Below are 8,218 nucleotides of genomic sequence, written 5' to 3' on the forward strand. Positions count from 1 at the left end.
ATGTTATTAAAGGTAAAGTTTAAACAGTGATGATTTATTGGTTAATGTCAAGTTGTCATAACAAAGACATTTTGAATAATGTCAACTTTGTATTAAAAGTGTCATAATTTACAGAATGACGCTTTATGACAACAGTCATAAATGTTCATGAAGGCTTATTGATGTTTATGACATGTTATGACATGTTTATGACTGTGTTATTCACCCCCTTCAAATAAAGTGTTACCGAATAAATACATGTTGAGAGACGCGGTGATGCTGGTAAAAACCAGCATGAAACTGTTTTATTTCGCAGGATTGGACACTGACTCAGTTTTACCAAATGTTTCTGCTCCAGTGACTCAATTTGGTATCCAGACCAAAACAAATCTTCAGACAAATTGAAAATGTTAAAGCCTGGCTTCTGCTTGTAAAATAAAATCAATGAGGACTCTATGTGCAGCGATGCTCCACAGACATGCTGCACTTTGTGCTGGGCCTCCTGCTGTGTGTGTGCTCCCTAATGACGGCTCCCTGGGACTGGAAACGGCCCCCGGGGGACGCTAAGACGCTAATAAATGAGCTTCTCTCAACTTCACACACTCTCAGGGCAGCAATTATGTCAAAACAGTGTTTACATTCCTAACAGTGACAAATATTTCCCCGCGCTGAGCGCGGAGCCTCCTGGTCCTGACGGGGTTTTCTGAAGTTGAAATTACTGTGTCGCTTTGTTGCTATGTCACTGAGTAACATTTCTAAATAATGTACCGGAGTTTACAAATACCATGTTCCTTATCATTAAGCAGTAGGAGCACTGGAGGAAGTAAAAAAAGAACAAAAACAAAGATATTGTGTTGGTGCAACTGGAACTAAGATGGGAATGTTGTTGGATTTTTTATCGTCTATTTCCTGACTTTGTGGAATCAAAACATTTCTGAATATTCAGAAAACATTTCCTCTTGTCTTTACTGTTTGAAACAGAAATTAGCTTCTTTGTTTTAGAAAGCGCTAACGGTGGAGTTTATCACTGTTGTTTATGTATTTTGGATATTTAAAATCATGTCTTCCGGTTCCAGTGTTAAATGTTCATTAGATTTTAAAGTGTTGATCTTTGAGGACGTGTTCTTGTATTATTAAATGGTGTCAAACAACAATATTATCGTTTATCACAATAACTTCAATTTATCGTCCAGAAAAATCTGTTAACGGGGGCTGCACAGTGGCGCAGTTGGTAGAGCTGTTGCCTTGCAGCAAGAAGGTTCTGGGTTCGATTCCCGGCCCCGGTCTTTCTGCATGGAGTCTCCATGTTCTCCCTGTGCATGGTGGGTTTTCTCCAGGTACTCTGGTTTCCTCCCACAGTCCAAAAACATGACTGTCAGGTTAATTGGCTTCTCCAAATTGGCCCTAGGTGTGAGTGTGTGTGTGCATGGTTGTGTGTCCTGTGTGTCTCTGTGTTGCCCTGCGACAGACTGGCGACCTGTCCAAGTGACCCCGCCTCTCGCCTGGAACGTTATCTGGAGAGGCACCACCACCTCCTGACCCCACTGAGGAACAAGGTGTAAAGTAAATGGATGGATGAAAAATCTGTGACCACAACAGACCAATGGATGCCTCATGAGGCAAACATGCAAAACCCTTTAGATTTAAAACCTGATTACTGCAGTAATATAGTTACGTAAAAAGAATCAAAATGTGTTTTTCGTGATTTTTTTTGTGACTCCATCACGTTTGAGTCAGCGATTTTGTCCCACGTGACGGAAACTTTGAGCAGCAGAGGTTTATCTGATGACCATAAATTGTTTTTGAACGCGTCTCTCTCTGCTCCTGTGGAGGAAAGTTTGATTTCCTGCAGCAGCTCAGGGACGAGGGCCCGTTACATCGACAGGGTGAGAGTCTGATTGAATGGCAGCAGAGAAGCATACATCTTTAAATTCCTCATTATCCACTAACACACAGACGCCACGGCTGCTCCTATTCCATTACTTACTCCTCCGTATTGTCATGCTCTGAGAATTCAATGTAGTACCTTTTATTGTAGAAAATGAAAAATGTCATTTTCCCCTTCTCCCTGCCTCCCCCTCTCCTAACACTAATTTAAAATGTCTCATCTCCCTCTGCGTGTTCAACAGTCTGATTGCCTCAGTGCTGAAGAAAGAGGCCTAAGAGGAGGAATCCCCTTCTCTTTGTCAAAAGGAGCCCATGTGGGAGCGGAGCGGCGACGGGGAGGGAGGGAAGGAAGGACGGCTGGAGGAAATGATTCATGAATCTGCAGCTTCATCAGAGTCGGTCAAGCAGGAAAACCTGCTGCTGACCTTCCCAACGAGCACAGAGACCCGAACCTTCAAGGTCTAAAGGTTCCTCACCTTCCCCACACTTCCTCTGTTCTTTCTTTTTCTTCCTCCATCACTTTCTTTTTCTGAACTCTCAGCTTTTTCTGAACCAAACCTTCCAGGTGAATAAACGTCCTTCTCGCTCCAAAGATGGCCTTAATGTTAAAGTAAAACCTGGGTGTTCTTCGTAAAGGTTCAGAAAACAGAAATTAATCATGATTATTTTAGTTATCGATTAATCGAGATTATTTGTATTGCATATTTCATCAACATGGCCGATCAAAGTGCTTTATTAATCTGGAGTCGACGCCCGCAGTGGAGCGGGCAAAAATGTTGAGAAATGTTGAGTTCAATGTTGTCGGACATTAGAGACTTCTAACTTTATAAAAGTAGTGTTTTTATATTGATTTTGTTTTATATTTACTTCGAAATAAAACCAGAAATATGTTCGATCGTGTTAGCGCACCCTGGCGGTGAAAAAAAGTAATGCAATAAGTTTTATGATCAAAAAGTGAATGAATGCAACATGAAGTCAATTTTCCCGATGTCCTCAAACGTACCACATGTCTGAAGCAACCAATCAGAAAGCATTGTCGGCCATTTTGTCTGACTCGTCTCCGGGAAGAATTCAACGCAGACAACGTGGAAATAATGAAAAAAAAAACCCGCCGGAAAAATTGCCCGCTGTAAAAAATGTACTAATTATTTTTTGGCTATGTTTGTACACAAGTTCTTAAAATTTACAAAAGAAAGTTTAATTTTAGGCTGTAAAAACGATTCAACCAATATTTTTTTTAATGTTATAATAGTAGAAATATCATGATTTTTTTTAACTCAGATTTTGTTTTTGTGTGTTTTTTTTTCCATCCAGTGGATAAATGCATTTTGTCAAAATGAAACAAACACTGTAAAATCATGAAGCTTAGGTTGTGCTGAAAATAATGATACCAAACAAGGAAATAGAAATAGTTTTTATGGTGAAAATATTAAAAATTAGACCAAAACGGCCATTTAGACCCAAGACTCCTAAGTGTTTTAAACATATCATATAGTTGTGAAAATCGAAAACGTTAAAATCATTCATGCAAATCAAATATGTGGTCAATGTTTAATTTATTATGGCTCAACATCAACTTTAAACAGCTGAGTTATTAGTCTGGATTGAAAGGAACTCAGTGTTTCAGCAGTTTTTCTGTTTTCTGGATGTTTGTGGTGCAAAGAAGCCGATTAATCGATTAATTCTGGAGTATATTAATTAATATACTCCAGTTAATCGATTACTAAATTAGCTGATGATTATTTCAGTATCTGATTAATCACGATTAATCAACACAACCTCTACGCTCCTGCTTGAGTGAATCATTGTGGCAGCATTCTGTTCCAGCTTGGCTTTAGGCACCTTGACGTTTCATTTCAAGCATGTTGCAACTTAAATGCTGGCAAATCGGAGCAACTAGCTGTAATTTTTAATTTTAGCAGCATTTTTGTAGTTACACTGATAAAAGTGGTCTAAATCAAAATGGGCCATTTTTTCCACATTCATATTAATCTCCACACATCAGATGTTTTTGTTGACTGGTAAAGAAACTCCAGTCATAAATGACAATAATGACATATTCCATTTCCTTTTCATTTGGTTTATTAATATGGAACAAGCTGAACACAGAAGCCACATTGTACCAAGCAGGTGAATACATATCTGTTCTTTGGTGATATAAACCTCTAATTGTGGCTCCAGTTACTACATATAAATATCATCAATAAAATGATTGTGTTAAATCAATGGTCCCCAAACTACGGCCCGCGGGCCGGATCCGGCCCGCCTCCACATTTGGTCCGGCCCCCTGAACAATACCAGAGAGCATTCAGATTTTTTTTCATATATTGTATTTAATATGTGGTTAATATGTGGATATTTCTTCAAGGAGGTGTGTCCTGTAAACTGTGGGTGTTTTGTTTTGCGTGGCGCATTGCTGCCATCTGTTGGACTTTTAGGGAACTGCTTGACTTTTATGTTATTTAATCAGTACGGTTGTTTGCTAGCTGTAGAGCAGATGAACACGTGTTTGTTATGAACGCCGCATTCCAGGTCGAATTCTTCGCAGCCTGTAAGTAGCAGCTTATACTTCAAAACGAGCCTTTATGTTAACATATGAGGAATTCATATGTTAAAGTTACTAGTCAGTCCCAGTGACCGTTTCACTAACGGTTTTTGGGTAAAAATCAATCGAGTGACGCCCCCCCGTACCCCCCTCTGTCAACAATTACCTGATAACCGTGTAACATTTTTTCTGTTACAAACTGACTCCGCCCCCCACCAGAGAAGGGAAAAGTTATGTGGCCCTCACAGGAAAAAGTTTGGGGACCCCTGGGTTAAATGATCAGAGATTCATGGCCTGAATCTTCCTCCTGGACCTGAACTGTTCATTCAGGAGGATAAACCCGCTGGACACTGGGATTACAAGCACCCCTTCGGCCAAAGTTTTGAAATCAGGGAACATTTCTCCCATTTAAGTGCTCAATAGCCAACAGAATTAGGGATTTTCTGATCAATTAGCTCACAGGCAGCGATACGCATCCAGTCGAGATCAGAGATGATTTTTTTTGTCACCATTAAGAAAAATCGGACAAAGACAAAAATATTCGGCTAACACGATATATACATATAAATCAACTAAATATAGATAATTATATGTGAGATATTAAACTCAAATGATACTGGCCTAACTTAAGATTACAACAAAACCTCCTGAAAAGCTCTTAGAACTGCCTATCGTATTATTTCAAAACACCAAATATACCATAATATACTTTAATACACAGAGTGGAAACTGTAACACAGAAGCTAACATCCACCATCTTCCTTCCGCTGGTTTCAGCCAATCAGTGCCAAGGACATTAACTGGATTGGTTGATTTGCAAATGGCAGCCAATAGCGAGTAAAGTAACATTGCACAAAGGTATTTCAGTTTCCCAAACTGCATTATTTTAGAAATACTCTACAGAGAAATGTGTGAATTTTCCATGAATAATTTGGAGTTATGCTTTACATAAAAATACACAAACATCTACACACACGTATATATATATTCCTTTTTTAATGTTTTTTCCATAATATTGCTTTCTCCTGTGTGTGTTGTTGCTTTTGCAGAATTTTATGTGGAAGCTACGGATAACCTAGAATAACATTTTAATTTTAATAACTTTCATTTATATGACGGAATATTTTGAAATATTATTTCCTCTGTCAACAATGTTTTGTTTATCCAAAACAGTTATGAGCATCAGAGGTTATTTATTGGATCTGAATTGGGCCCTAAAACCTCCTACATCTTGAATATATGAAATTATTTTCAAATCAAATATTATTATTTGCAGGATTTAAATATGGCTGAATTTGCAGTGAGAGACCATTCAACACTATTTATGACGTATAAAACACACATAGCGTTTTCAGTATAATTATAATACGGATCAAAAGACATACAAACACAAGATAAGTGGATCCGTCTTTGATGCGCACCGGCCTGCAAAGCGGTCCCGTTTTAAAACCTGCTGCCTGGGACTGCGGTGTTCCACTGCCCTCCAGTGGACACCTGCGGAACTGCAGCGCTGAACACCGAGACGGGAGTTTTAGAAAATATTTCCACCAAGTTTAAAACAAGTAATGTCACAATAAATAAATGAAAATAAATTTGATAAATTTTAAAATCACAATAAGAAACCTTAATTTTGATTCATTATTCCTTGTAGAAGTTAAAGCCAAAGTCTCGTCACCACACCAGGATGCAGTAGACAACTAAAAAATTTAATCATTCCAGTAATCTAATATGAAAATATATCTAAATAATTACAAAGGCTAGCTACACATTTTTTTATGTTATGTATATTTAAGGCATTTATTTTGGTTCATTTTGATGATTTTCTCAGGACATTAGAAATATTGAACATTACATTATTACACACAGTAAAACTGCCAGTGTTGAGTTGAATTAAATTAAATTAAATTAAATTAAATTAAATTAAATTAAATTAAATTAAAAGTGTCTATATGTGTCCAAGTCAGCTGGTGTTAAATTCAACAATACAGAGAGTCACATTAATATTTACACCTGTGCTGGTGTTAAAATATATGTAGTGTTGATCACAAAACATAATGTGGTGTTAAAAAAGTAAATAATTGACCCACAAAGTGCCAATATCAATCAAATCCAGTGGAAAATATTCAAAACAATACACAGAAATGGAAAGTTGAACTTTTCTTAAACCTATTTCAGTTTTATAGACCAATGTTAATTTAACAAAAAAATGGGTGTCAATCTTTTAACACTTTCTAAAGTGTTACTTTAACATCTGCTGACTTGGACACATATAGACACTTTTGGGTGTTAATTCAACACTGGCATTTTTACTGTGCATCTGGGATTCTGTCATTTTTGGTTATTAAATGGTTACTGAAGCAGGTATTAGTACTTTTAACAGTGTGATCAGGTGCCGTGTTCTGCTGGGAACTGAAATCAGACTGCAGCTGCAGTTCAGGTGAATAACCACAGAATGGGTTGATTCTCACGCCTGTGGTTTCTGCACATTTTCTGACTACATGTTTTCCWTCCACTCAACTTCCCATATCATAAAACGCTTGAATGCAGCAACCTTTTGAGGCTTGACGTCCTTGTGGAAGGTATTAACGCGTCGCTGTCTTCTTTATGATTGTGTAGGCCATAACATTTGATATTTCTGTGGTACAAATATAATATTTTCATTTTCTGAGACATAATTTTGGGTTTTCATTGGTTACAAGTCATGATCTTTAAAAAGCTTGAAATATATGAAACTTTCTGTAAAACGAATGAACGTTTCAGCTGAATTAACAATGTTCAGTGATATTTAAAATCACTGAGCTGAACCTTTATGTTTCATTTCTATTTTTATTTAATGTCAGGATCTTGCAACACGTTTAGTACAGAAGCAGTGAACTGAGCTGGGTTTGGTTACATTTACTCAATTACATTCACTCAAGTAACTTTTTGGGAAAAAAAATTACTTTTCTCAGTATTTTTACCACACTGCGTTTATCACTTTTACTTTGAGTAATTTTATTAAGAAGTATTTCTTCTCTTACTTGAGTGAAAATTCTGGATTTTCTTCACATTGAATGAAAAACATGTTTTAACCAAAGACTCATCACTCGGACACTCAGCTGCAGCTTCTGTTAAAGTTTCATCAGTTTTTATTGAAACTGATTTAGAAAAACTTTCTTTTGCCTGATTATTTTTTGCTACTTATATGAATTATTGTCATTTTGTTCTTTAAAATACCAACATTTTGAAATATTAAATGATTGATCATTTGATCAGTTAGTCAGTACTTGATTAAAACTTTTTACCAAATACTTTTTAGTCTTTCTTGAGTCATTTCTTGGACGGCTGCTTCTTAGTTTTACTTGAGTAAAACTTTTGGGACCTCTGCTCATGTCTGGCAGGGAAGATGTTGAGGTTTATTGCATCACACCAGGCTGAGAGGATTTTCATTTCTGTTCAAACTCTTAATATAAACCAGTGGTTCTTAACCTTTTTTGAGGTACCGAACCCACCAGTTTTATATGCGCAATCACTGAACCCTTCTGTAGTAATAAATATATCCCCTCAAATTCAAGACATAGGGGTGATCCACATAGAGTCTAGTTGTTTCACCCCAAGATCACCAAGTCTTCTTAAAGGTAGAGTCTCTGAGATCAGTTCTTCAAAATATAATCAGTGTTTTCAGCAAAGTTGAGCTGATTGTCCATGAACGACCCAAGGTATTTAAAATCTGCCACAGTTTCAACAGGTTGGAGAGAAACTGGAACCACTTTAAGGTCTTTAGATCATTTAATTAGCTCTACATTCTTAAGAGAATGAAAAATTAAT

This window comes from Poecilia reticulata, linkage group LG4 (genome assembly GCF_000633615.1).
Source record: "Poecilia reticulata strain Guanapo linkage group LG4, Guppy_female_1.0+MT, whole genome shotgun sequence".
NCBI lineage: Eukaryota > Metazoa > Chordata > Actinopteri > Cyprinodontiformes > Poeciliidae > Poecilia > Poecilia reticulata.